The 14,158-nt window shown below is 38.5% G+C and overlaps 1 protein-coding gene across 2 annotated transcripts in view; it reads right to left on the reverse strand.

Moving 5' to 3' along the window:
• RDX (radixin) overlaps positions 1-9,437 on the reverse strand; it is a 98,271-nt gene extending 88,834 nt beyond the window's left edge. The window contains exon 1 of one of the 2 annotated variants that reach the window (XM_036860184.1): positions 9,264-9,437. The gene's annotated coding sequence lies outside the window, so the exon portion shown is untranslated. The remainder of the gene's footprint in view (positions 1-9,263) is intronic. The other variant, XM_036860183.1, reaches the window with a different exon arrangement.
• Positions 9,438-14,158: the final 4,721 nt, after the last annotated feature.

Consider the following 14,158-nt stretch of genomic DNA (forward strand, 5'->3'; position numbering starts at 1 on the left):
TTCTTAATGTTTTACCTGTCCACTAGTTTAAATTTTCAGTGATTATATATTTTAATTTCTAGAAATTCACTTTTGGTCTTTTAAAAAAATTTTTAATGCTATACTACTTTATAATTTGTATTGAATCCTCCTTTTACTCCTACAATATTTTATAATTTGTATTGAATCCTCGTTTTACCCCTATAATGTTTATTTTATGTCACTATAAAATTTTCTATTTCCAGTTCATTATGACTTGTTTCTTTATGGAGTTTGTAATTTTGGACAGAAAGCTCATGTCCCTAACCCACTCCCCACCCAGTGTGGGATTCCTGCAAGCCCTGAGCTGTCTGTGTCTCCCTATAGAGGTATTTCAGGTTTGCTCCTACCAGCGTACAGTACCAGGAATTTTAATTGTCCGAGATCAATTTTTACATTACCTTCTTGATTTAGCATTCCATTACCATATCAGGCCCCATGGCCACACCCTAGAGAAGTTAGCAGATACTCAAGAGAGCTTGCTCATGTACTGATCATTCTTGTTTGCTAAGCCATTTGGCTGCTCTGCCCTTCCTGTGCCATCTCTCACTGGTAAGGAAGAACAAAGGGAAAATGTGAACACTAACTGGATGCCAGACTATAAACTAAGTTACAGCACTCAAATTACAGAAAGAGTACTCATCAAACATAGGACCAGCTAGGCAGGTAAATAAACATCACATATGTCAGGTTTTGCAGAATTTCTTAAGTTTTGTATTACTCAAATACTGGAACTAAATAAAGGTAGAGTTTTTTCCTTTTCCTTTAAGAAATAATTTATCCCAGTTTTCTATATTAGAGTTACTTCAAGTTATACTCTAAAGAAAATGACCTTTCAAGCAAAATAATCCATATTAAAGCTTTAGGTTTAATATGAGTGCTCTGGTGACGTAAAAGTACAAATATATCACAGGCCAACATATACAAAACCAAGTTTATACACATTAAGCTTTTAAAATCTCCAACAAGCCTAAATGATCTATATGAACTGTTGGGAAGTGCGGGGCCTAACAAAAAGCCTTTGCAAATAAGGATACGGTTTACTTCTAAAAGAAGCTTCTAAAAATGTGTATTTTCAGACCAGTGTTCTCTCCTAAATATACCACAAATAAATAAATAAATATAAAACAAAGTAATCTGTACCAAGATGTTCTCAGCAGTACAAAGATAATCTGTACAAGATGTTCTCAGCAGTACAATGATTAAAATCAAAATCACAATTAATGTTGAAATTATGTGAAAACAAGGGGGACAGACTGTGTCAACATTTACATAAGGATAAGTGAAAAGGCAGAATACGTAGCCACCTATTATAACTGAGTAAAAAAACAGGTACCCTTACAAAGGATATTTGGATATACAGAACTGAGCACTTAATACTAATCAGGGTCTTATTTTTGTTAAGTTACTAATTTTAAAAATCAGGTATGAATTTTAAAAATATATTTCACTAAATTGTCTATATACCAGTTTATTCATAAGATATCATGACATACATAAGAATTCTACCTTAAACTTTTTAGGATGAAGCTGTGTATAAATGTAGTTAAAACCTAAGTTTTTAGCCAATTTAGTGATAATTTAAAAATATTTATATCACGATAATATTATTTAACCTCAATAGTACATTTCTAGTCCTCCTTTGATTGTATTAGCATATTTTTTTCCTTGAAAATGGCAGCTGTTAGTAGTACAATGGACAATTTAATAAAATGGCACATGAAAAGCCAAGGTACCTAGATATATGTCCTGAGTTTGTACCTCTAACTGGTTCATCTTGAAAACTGTGTTTCGGTGCCTTCTTTTCTTCTCTAAAAAAAATGACACCATATAATCACCTAAACCACTGTATATCAAAGATGTATAATAAAAATCAACTCTTCTCCCCTCTACCCTCATAATAAATAATTATTGAAACAACATTTACTCCTTCCTCCCCACTCTTCCTAAATTTTTTAAAGTAGTCTTACCCTACCTCTTTTCCACACTGACTCCCACAGAACCAATGAAGCACGGTCATGGCAAGCAGTATTAAGAGATGCCACCAGCATATATATCTCCCATTTCCAGAAAACGTATGAATACGTACTCAAACACAGTGCCACATTTCTCAGACGAAACATTCACATAAAACCTTCTCTTTGTCCTTTAACTCTGAGGGTGACCCTAAAACAGCCTCTTTTCTGCAGTACAAGGGAAAAAACAGCCTCACGCTTAACACCTTGAGTTCTGTTAGTCACTGACACAACAAGAGACTCTCCCCACCTGTCAGGTGGTAAAACAGGTGTTAAGTCTGTCTATACTGGGCCTACAGTGATGCTTCAATAATTTATACCAGGCTGCCTAATTTTACTCTTAAGAATTTCTTTTCCCCAAGCCTAACTGTACTTTTTTTTCTGTCTTTTGAGACACCTTCCCTGAACATAACTGTGGTCTCTCCGCAGTCCTCTGCCAACTTACTGGGGGTTTGGGAAGCAGGGTAACAAAGAGAAGTATAAACTGAATTAATAAGGTAATTCTGGCAGTCAAATTAACACAATAATGGCATCCACAAAAAAAAGTTCTTAATCATTATTTTCCCCAACCGGGGCCCCTCTGGTAAAGCCTATGAACCCCTTCCTAGAAAAGTATTTTTAAATGCACAAAATAAAATACACAATATTACATTTAAAAAATCAATCATACTGAATTATAATATCAAAAATATAAAAAGCACAAATTTATGATACAGTAATATATATGCTTCTTTGTTAACCTTTAAATCACAATATCTACCAGTGTATCCAATAATTAAACTTTAAGTAATGGGTATTAAATGTCATTTTGAGATCTGTAATAACAGTTATGCATCATGAAAATATCTGCAGTTTCTATTAGAAACAGTCTCTGCTACTGCTGCCCACATTCGTAATGGAAAACGTGTAAAAAAAGATGCAACTTTTTTCACTATTCAAGTTCACAGACCCACAGGTTTAAAACCTCGAATATACAAAGAACTATGCTTATTAAATTTTTTAGCTCTGTTAAGTACTGAATTTAATAGCAATAATAATGTACTTTTACCTATATAATGCCATGTGACTCCACAAGTGAAGCAGAGGACAAGAATTTTTAGTTCCATTTTGCAAAAAAGAAATAAGGCCAAAAGCAAGGACAAGGGTAGTAAATGGAATTATTTGTAGAATGCTCACTCTTCAGCCACGTTACCTACATTATCTGATCTTCCTAATAACTGCCCTTCCTCCCTCTGCCCAAGATAAGTATCACAATTCCTTGTTCTTCTAATTAAGGAAATTAAGATTCAGATAAGTCACTTGCCCAAAGTAATAAGGCTAGTCAACAAAGTCATAAGTCCTTCTAAATTCAAGTCCTGTGCTCTTTTGGCTACCCTATTCTGCCTTCCTCTGACATCATTTTAGCCAAGCTCATCCCAATTACCAGAGCTTTTCAAGAAGTTAAAGCTCTATCCTCTGTTGTTTTCAGGTCAAAAAGACTACCTCTAAAGATTTGTTGTAAGTGCACATTAATACTGGTATAGTCACCTCTGTAAATTAATATCCTGTAAGGGTGGTATGCAGTTCTAAATAAGGTATTAAGTGCTTGCTTTTGTAGGAACTGACTTTTGTTCAAGGAAATAAAATATTCAACATTTTAAAGCAAAACACACGTTACTGGAAATGCAAAGCAAATTTCCAGCACTTAAAACAAATATAAGGCACAAAGCAAAGTTTTACACTGAATTTAAATTCTTTTCTAAATGAATTTTGTAAATTTAAAAGAAACACCATACATGTATTGCTTCCTAGGAGGGTGGAAAAACAATACATTACCATTTGCAAAAATGAAGTTTAAATGCTAAAAGGTAAGAAAGCTAAATCCAGTCCAATTTCTTCATCTTACAGTTAAGGAAACATCAAAAATTCATATAATAAACACTTAAAAATGGAAAAACAAAGATAGGTTCATGTAAGTCACCTAGGTAGAAAAAAAGAAGAAAAGTCTCAAACTGACCTGAGGAATTCTCACAATTCTATATATGTTTTGAAACACTAGATATTACAGTAGCTTACTTTCAAAACAGAATAAAGTTAATATGTTTCTTAAATATCTTTAAAATTAGATAGTATTCGCTCATGCAGTCAATAAGGCTATATGGCAGTTCTATCATTAAGTTTCTAACTTTTGAGATATTCAATCCCCCTTTTGAAAAATTGGAATGGTGTCTGGCTCACAGTAAGGCCTCAGATGTTTGTTGATTTTGTTGGTAAATTAAGTTCATATATAATACTCACTTGATTATTATCAAGGGTAATACTTTCCTCTCATCTTTTACATTGTAAAGTGAGCGAACTAGAAAGCAATAGGCTATAAAAGACAGCAACCATGAACGTGGGAGGAAAAAAAAAACTTCTCCCAACGAGGTCTCCCAAATTCAGGCCTTTATCATCTCTAAGTCTCTTTCAATAATCTCATTTGACAATCAAATTAAATTTAAAGGCCACCTAATTTGACACATTTAATAATATCTATAAGTATCATGCTGCTTGATGATTACATGTAAATAGTAAGCACTTTGGGTATACAGTCATCCCTTGGTATCCACAGGGGATTGGTTCCAGGACCCCTCTGCAGATACCAAAATCTAGGGATGCTCAAATCCCTTACACAAAATATATGTACATTTATATACATACATACATATATATAAATATAAAATATTATATTTGCATATAACCTACACACATCCTCTCATATACTTTAAATTATCTCTAGATTACTTACAATACCTAATACAATATAAATGCTATGTAAACAATTGTAAATACAATGTAAATGCTATGTAAATACTTGCCAGCATGTGGCAAATTCAAGTTTTACTTTTTGTAACTTTCTGGAATTTTTTTTCCAAATATTTTCAATCCAAGGTTGGCAGAACCCACAGATGTGGAGTGTCAACTGTATATACCAACTTTGCTTAATAACCAAACTAGGTTTTTATAGTTTCCTTAAGTCTAGAATCTAGAGACAGCTTAAATATCAAGAGTGCTCATGATGTCTAACAAAGTTTAGTCCATCCCACACACTCAATAAAAGCCAAAGGGTGATTAGATTCAATTACCATGGCTGAGATTTCCTATGTCCCCATTCTCCCTTTTATTAATGGTCCCTCTATTATACTCGTACCCACATCATTCTGAGTACTAACAGGATTTTCAGTTACAAACAACTACTCTGGTTAATTTATCAAAAGGTTATTAGTTAATTTACAGAAACAACAAGAAGTTTTGGGGTTTTTTTAAAGTACAAAACAAGAAACACCCAGAATTCACATCACAGAAGACTATGCTTACAACACTGTTACACTGAATGTGAACTCCAGTTTATACACACAAAGAGCACTTAAGCAAAAACACTTCATGGTATACAAAATGGCACAAGTATATTCCCATTAGAGTGTGGCGTTCTCATTATCTTACTGAACAAATGCAAAGAATATCTGGCATATGATTATAAATGTCTGAATGTATGAATAATACCTTAAAGCAGGAGTCAGCAAACTTTTTCTGTAAAGGGCCAGGTTAAGTAAACTTTTTAGGTTTTGTGGCCCATACAGCCTCTGTTGCAACTACTCTGTTGTTGTAGCACAACAGCAACCATAGATAATATGTAAACCAATGAGCCATCATGTGTTCACATAAAACTTTGTTTACAAAAAAGGTAGTAGGCTGAATGTGGCCTTCAAACCAGTTTGCTGACCTCTTCTCCAAATGGTTAACAGTAAAGAGAATATCATTTTCAAATAAATCAACTTTACTGGAACCCAAAAGTTTCTTATTTCAAATGTATGTAAATTATGTAGAAAAGCAGAAAAGGAACCAGTGTCACTACAGCATCCTATTCATATGCATACCGTATTTACATATGTAACTAGCCTCTATAAAATGTACTTTAGAATTCTTCTAAAAGGTAACTGACACTGCAATAGGAAAAAAATAACTTTGTGAATTTGCAAGAGTTTCTATACATACTGGTTATTCAAAGAAAAAAAAAAAAAAAAACCTATACAACTACTAACCTGAAAGAACCCCTCTCTTCCAGGAAGTTAAAGCTAGGATTCACCATTAAATGGAACAAAGAAATAAAGAACTGAATCATATGGACCATATTTCCTTTCCAAACAGTTCCCAGGTAAAAAGCTACATATATAATAGGGACATTTCACTACCCAAAATCATAAACCCTTTTTTAAAGGACACCACTTTTCAGTGTCAGTTATATACCATACCCTAGAAGAAAAAAAAAAAAAGTGAATTCACCTTCAATCATTAATCAAGAAAATCTGCACATGTACATGAACACTTTTGAGATTACCAGAAATTCCATTTTTATTTCATTCAAATGATGAAAATCCGAGAAATACTAATTACTTAATGCTCAACACAGTAATAAACACCCTTTCAATGTTTGTTACAAAATAACCTATTTTTAAAGACTTTAAAATTGCAAATAAGGGATATATATAAAGTATATGTTTACCCTTGCATAAATATTGGCATTTTCTATATACTACAAGGAATAGCTAACAGCAATTACCTCTGAAAAACAGAGACTGGGACTGGGAGAGGTGGGGGGCGGGGGGAGTGGTTCTGGGAAGCTGGGGAGAACTTTCACTTTTTCCTTAACATCTTTCTGGGTTTTCTTAACTTTGTCATAAAATTTATTAATTTTATAGTCTTTAAAAATGGTTTAAAATATGTTCATTATAAATTAATATTGAAAAATATACCAGGAACTAATATGAACAGTAAAGGCAGGATTCTTCTGAAAGAGGCTAGATATTCAGGAACTCTCTGGGGTCAGACTGGCCATTTCTATCACGCAACAGGTGAGGATATACTTGATGCATAAGTTAGGGGAGTTCCCTGAAGGGCTTTGAACACCATGAGGTTTAAAATAACCTTGTAAAGCTGGAGTCTACAGCAACCCAATCCAGTTCCACTGAATCCAGTACCCCAAGGATAATATCAGGGTCGTGAGAAGTGCCCACTAGCTCCTGGTCTGCAGGAGGTCCAAGCCATCCAAGAAAGGGTGACTTCCTCAACTTCCCAGATTCACAGCAATAGCACGATATGATATTAACTCCACAATCTTAATAGAACACATTTTTCTAGGCTTTGGTCTTTGGGAAATACTGGTTAAAATTTGCCATCTTTAAATTGTACAAGTTGAACTGAATCAAGTTAAAAATGGAAGAAAAAACAAGACTCCCATCATCATTCAAGATTTCAGGCTCCATTGTATTAGACTATACACAGATTACATTAGAAGATTGAGAACTGAAATTAAGATAAAAGTACATAAAGACTTTCATTTCAACTGCCTGCCAAAGATAAAAATGAATAATAAAATCCAATTCTGCTCTTGGGAATAGTGAAGCAAAAAAAGAAGAAATAAGCCTTGTTCTCTCCCTGAGACTGAGAGTTAACAAAAGAGAGAAAGAACAGCAGAGTCTGTCATTTCTCACCGCCACAGAAAAAAGGATATCAGTTTAATTTCCAGTTAATACAAATGTCCCAAACAAAGGACAGACTAAACATACTTTCCCCACGCTGAAATTAATTACATTTAACTTCTGAGCCTCTCCTACATGCTCTGCCATGCTTGGGAATGAATACAGGAGTGAACAAAACAATGTATAATCCACTAGGGCAAGAATTTAACATTCCTAAATGCCACAAATTTTGTCTCATTTAAATAAAACTGTAAAGAATTCCAATGCATGTCTATTCATTCCTCACTAATAATGTATTGTTTATTAAATCCCATCATATATTAAAAAAAGTGGTTTAGCAAAAGAAACAAAGTCAGTGCAATCAACTTTACAGGATACCATTAACTTCAAAAGAAATGTTTTATTCAATACATTTCACCACATTTGAGGTAATTAGTCTCTGGAAGATAAAGCCCACTGGTTAAAGTAATGTAATACTGAAATTTTTTTTAAAAAATGCAATCCTGAATATTAGTCTCTCTTCTTAAATCCATCGACAATAATGCTGTTACGGCAAATGGATTAAGCCATTATTTATCCAGCAAAATGAACGGGGCAATTGTTCATTCAGAACTCCGTCCGAAATATAAAAGAGTATTTAGTGTTCTAAAAAATGTATGCTCCATAAACAATAGATTGCAATGTCTAAGTCCAAGTGCTCGTTTATCAAATAAACCCTTATTATCTTGGGTTTTTACATTTACATCATGGCCCGTCTTAGTGCCACAGAACTCATTAAAATGTCTTCTACACAAATCTCAACTATATTTTAAAATGTATCTTTGATGAAGTTGACTTTTAACCTATTTCCAGCCTCATTAATAACCACTCCTTAATGGTAAAGAACGCTAAATACATGTTGTGAATGGTTAAAGAACCATGCCACATCTGTATAAAAAGTGAAGTGCTCTATTTAAACTGCAATAATGCAGTGCCCCCCCCCCCGCTTTCAAAGTTAGCCCGGGAATTAAGTTTACAATCCTTTAAAGGAAGGGGGGACTGTAATGTACTCAACTTGTCTACTGGGGTCTAAGATACTAAACTGGGCTGCCTCAAAGACCGAAGAAAGTTATGGGGCTCGGAGGCCGCCTTCAGCAGTAGAAGCAGCAGGTAGAGCCGGGGCCAGAACGGCGGCCCTCGCCGCGCGGGTGCGGGTGGCTGAGGGAGGTTCGCGCCCCAAACCCCATAAGGCAACATCCCTTTGCCACCAGGGCGGAACACCCGTTCTCTAGTAATTCAACACCCTTACTTTCAAACTGGAGGCCGGGAGAAGAAGTTGTAATAAATTCCTTCCCTACATGGCAAAACGTAATTTTTCCTAGGCTTAAATCTGTATTCTCAAACTGCCTAGAAGGGACGAGCCAGGCCGAGCCCGGGGCCGCAACCGAGCGGCGGGAACCCGACCGAGCTCGAGGCGGAGGGGGTCCGGGGCGGACGCTGAAGGCGGACCCACGCCCGAAGGGAGAAGCGCGCACCGGCGAGTTCAGGCCGCAGCCACGACTCGGGCAGAGCCTCGCGGCTCCCGCGGCCCCGGATGCGGCCTGGCCAGCCGGGCTGCTAGGGCAGCGACACTGCGGCCCTCGCGGCGCGGCCGCCGGGCAGCACTGGGCCCCGAAACTTCTCGCCGCCACCTCAGCGTCTCCGGCGAAGCCCGGGAACGGGAGTGGGGGAAGGTAGGGCGCCGGCGGCTTACCCCGAGAGCGGGCGGCTCCTTCCCGCCCTGAGTGTGGCCGGGGCGCTGCGCGGCGGCGCCGGATGTCGCGGCTGCGGCAGGGAGGGAGAGGCGGTGGAGGGAGCGATGGGCCGCGAGAGACGAGAGGCGCCGCCGCCGCCACCGCAGACAGCTCCGCAATATGGCTGCCCGGCCGCTCCTCGCGGGAAAGGCGGGGCTGCCCCACGCCCCCCGCCTCCCCCTGCCGGCCGGCCGGCCTTGCGCCGCGTCCCGAGAAGCAACGCCGCAGTCGCCGCCGCCAGACCTCCCGCGCCCCGCCCCTGCCCCTCCCAGGCCCGCGGGCTCGCGGCCGCCCGCCGCGCGGGGCGTCGCCTGGGGTCCCCGTCCCGGGCGGGGACGCGCGAGGGCCGGGCTGCGGCTCCGGAGCCCGGAGGGAAAGGGGGAGAGCGCGGGGCTGGGGGACTCCTTCCGGGGAGGACTGGGCTTGAGCTAAACCCGATGCTCAGGGAAGAGGAGCCGCCCAACCCGGAGCTGGGAGTGGACCCACCGCCTCCCCTCGACGGGTGGAAACTTGAAACTCCCGCTGGTGCCGGAAAACTCACCGAGGGCGTTTCTATCGCCCCCAAGGAGGAATTCTTCCCCGAGGGAATCCAGAACCGAGTCGAGCGTGTTACTTGACTGTTCAGCTTGAAAATCCTGGACCTGGAGAGAGAAAAAGACCTGCCTTAGAGGAATTTATGCATGCAATAAAGAACTTTACATTATTTTGGCAGAATTTACCCAACTAGAAAAACTTGCTTTTTCTGGGGCAGTTTTTAAACCCCCACCGAAACCTCGATGGATATGGCCCCAATCGAGAGTGCAGATTTTTATCCAGGCAAGGATATTTGATAAATTTTTATTATCTCTGGCATGCTTCGGCAGTTGGAAGAAGTCGGTTAAAAGGAAAATGTTGGAAGTGGGACCCCGAAGAGCAGCCAAACCTAAATTATCCTAGACTTTGTGAAAGTTAGGCATTTGATCATGGTGTGACTCTAGCCCACTCACTTCAGTGGTCGGGACGAGATAGACTTCTGGTCGATGCTGTGTCATCTACTCCCAAGCCCCTGGTATTTTCTGCTGAGATTCAAAGAGCAAAACTTGCTCTGAGTATAGAAAGAGCAAGTGCACAAAATCAGATTCGCCGAGCTTGCTCTGTTTGGCAGTGCTTTATATACTTTTTATTAATAAACTTTAGATTCAAATAAAACCTCACGAGTGTACTTAACTTCTACAGAACAAATAATTCATATTCTTCCTGCCTTAGCATTTGCCTTCCCTGAGACAATAGCTTTTCCAGGAACTCTCTCCCCTGATTACTTTCACTAAATTTACTCTTTAGTGAGTTTCCACCATTGCCCTTTGAGACCTCTCTGAGCAATTAAAAGCCCCAAGAGTTAACTCAAAGGCCTTTAGATTCCTCAAGAATGGGAACCAGGTGTGTGCTTTTTTTTTTAACTATAAGATTACTCCCTGACCTTCTCCCTGGGGTGCAAGAATTATCCAGGTGATTGTCCAGCCTTCCACAACAAGCTGCGTGGATAAAGATAGTCAAAGTATTGTGTAAATTCGTAGATATTACACTAATCAAACATACTTTTGCAACAGAAAATGAAACATTCATTATCGTTTGTCACATGCCAGGCACTGGTGTGAAATGCTTTACATGACTATTTCTTTTAATAATTACAACAACCCTGAGTTTGGGGTAAATATTATTATTGACCTTTTTAAAAAAACCGATGAATAAAGAGAGCCTCAAAGGAGTTAAGTAGGGACTTCCCTGTTGGCACACTGGTTAAGAATCTGCCTGCCAGTGCAGGGGACACAGGTTTGAGCCCTGGTCTGGGAAGTGTGCCACGACTACTGAGCCTGAGCTCTAGAGCCCGCGAGCCACAACTACTGAAGCCCGTGCGCCTAGAGCCCGTGCTCTGCAACAAGAGAAGCCACCGCAATGAGAACCCCGGGAACCGCAACGAAGAGTAGCCCCTGCTTGCCGCAACTAGAGAAAGCCCATGGGCAGCAACAAAGACCCAACACAGCCTAAATAAATAAATAAATAAATTTATTTTAAAAAAGGAGTTAAGTAATTTGCTTGATGTATTATAACACAGCTAGGAAGTTGCAGAGCTATGACCAAACCCAATATTATTTGACTCCAAAGCCTTGATTTTATCCTATACTCTTCAACAGCAAGCAGACCAGAAATTGTAATACTTCAGTCAGCTATCATATTAGTAAATATTTAAGTAAAGGATAATATTCAATGCTGGTGAGATTAGAAGGGTGCTACCAGACATTGTGAGTGGGAGTGTAAACTGAAACAACCTATTTAGAAACAATTTGGTGCTGTGATTCAACCTAAAAAAATGTTCATACTCTGTATCTGAGATTTTTTCTGAATGAAATAATATGAAATAGAGCAAAAGCTTTGTTCATAAGCTGTATGTCACAATATTATTTATAAGATGCAAAAATTAAAATTATGGAAACTAAATGTCTTAAAAGTAACCATAAATACTTTGCAGCATTTTAGGTAACAATTTAAAAAGTATAGTATTAAGTGAAAAAAAACCCCACAAGTTATGAAACTAACCATGTAGTATGATCACATCTGTGTTTAAAAAAACAAAACAAAACTATGAAGTGTTAGAAAAAAGGAAAGATTGAAACTCAGAGTTGTCTCAGGATGATGTTTCTATGGGCACCCCTCCCCCCTGCCCCTTATTCTATTCTTCAGTATTTTCTGTATTACTTTTGCAGTGGGGAAAAAAAAAAAAAATAAGGCTTAATTGAAAATTTTCTTTCTCAGTTTAATTCCAACACTTCAGATTTTAAGTGGTAAAATCACATTTGCTAAAACTACTTTTTTTAGAAAAAATCTGATGATATTATCACTAGTTACAAAAATTTTTTATATATAGCACATAGTATGCATAAAAAAGAAAGACAAAACCAATCTATTACTAAGTCTTCCATGCTAGAATCCTGCTCTACTCCACCACAATATATTGGCTAATTCTGAATTCTGAGATTCCAATGATTAGTTAAAAAGCATTTGTCTCACTAGCACGTATAAGTCTTTCTTAAAAATGAAGAAAATTCATTTTTGCAAGTACGGTTTATAAATGGAAGGTTGTTTTTTTTTTATCTAGAACTAACGTTGAGTTCCAGGCCTTTACTAGTTTGAGTAACACTCGGTCATTGCCCTCTAGATTCAGTAATGGGAAAGGCAAACAAACAATGCTGTGTAATATGCACCATAATAAAGATAAACACATTATTGTCAAGGAAACAGAAGAGAGGGTAATTAACTGCCTAGAGAAGAGAAAGATAAGCAGAGAAGGGGAGAGTAAAGGAATGAGTAGAAGTTCCCTAAGAGAAGTGAGGGGAAAGGCAATTAGCTTGGGAGACACAGTGGAAAGATGGCATTGATGTTTAGACATAAGAATATTTATAACCAGAGACTTCAGAAAGGTAAGTTGAGGTCCATTTGGGAAATTCAGAATTTGTCCTTCATCCTTGAGGAAATAGGAGTCCATAAGAGGTATTCTTTTTTTGTTTGTTTGCTTGTTTGTTTGTTTGTTGGCCACACCATGCAGCTTGTGGGACCTTGGTTCCCGGACTAGGGATCGAACCTGGGCCCTCGGCAGTGAAAACACAGAGTCCTAACCACTGGACCACCAGGGAATTCCCATAATAGGTATTAAGAAGAGGAATAATGTGATCCGATTTATGTTAGCAAAGTAACTGGCAGCTGTGTGGATTGCTTGGGAGAGAGGTTCAATGACAGTGAAAGTGGATGTTGAGATCTGAGGGATGCCTTATGCAGACGGTTTTGCCTCTAGCACAAAAGGATGAGGGGTCTGAACTTGGGAGGTTTGTGAGGATGAAAAAGAGGAAATAGAATCTTTCAAAAAATTTTAGAAGTAAGAGAAAAGAAGAAGTGAAAATGTTTTCAGGGTTTCTGATGGGTACCATTAAGATAAATGCGAATTGTAAAAAAAGTAGAACTGAGAGATGAAGATAATTAGGCAGGTTAGGAAGATGCTGACTTTTAAGAGTCTACAGGCACTCTAGAACTCAGTAACTGGAAATATATGAACTATAAGTACAGCAAATGCGACATCCAATAAATACTTGTTAAAGAAATGAACATAGATAACATGCTAAAATAGGCCTTCCATTTCCAGCTATTTCTTTGGAAAATATAGTTTCGTTCAAGCCAAGGATTTTACTACAGTTTAGAATTAAATTAACCTGGAGCACCATAACATACTAAAATATTTTTCCATCAAAAAATTTTATTCACAGGACTTCCCTGGTGGCGCAGTGGTTAAGAATCCTCCTGCCAAGGCAGGGGACATGGGTTTCCCTGGTCCAGGAAGATCCCACATGCCGCAGAGCAACTAAGCCCGTGTGCCACAACTACTGAGCCTGCTCTGTAGAGCCTACGAGCCACAACTACTGAACCCACGTGCCACAACTACTGAAGCCTGCGTGCCTAGAGCCCATGCTCCACAACAAGAGAAGCCACCTCAATGAGAAGCCCGCACACCGCAAGGAAGAGTAGCACCCGCTCACCGCAACTGGAGAAAGCCCACGTGCAGCAACAAAGACCCAACACAGCCGAATTAATTAATTAATTAATTAATTAAAAATTTTATTCATTATTTTTAAAAAGCTACAGCAATGTAAGATCACTATTTTTAAAACCTATACATAGAAAAAATACAAATGAGAATCTTCTGTTGTAAACTGTGATATTTCATACTATTCACACTATCTTGCATATTTAAGTACATATTCACAATGTGTTCACCAATATAACAGACCTCAGTAAAAACAGGCAAAGTAAATAAAACTATCTTATCATC

The sequence above is a fragment of the Balaenoptera musculus genome, chromosome 8 (genome assembly GCF_009873245.2).
Source record: "Balaenoptera musculus isolate JJ_BM4_2016_0621 chromosome 8, mBalMus1.pri.v3, whole genome shotgun sequence".
In the NCBI taxonomy this organism is placed as follows: Eukaryota; Metazoa; Chordata; class Mammalia; order Artiodactyla; family Balaenopteridae; genus Balaenoptera; species Balaenoptera musculus.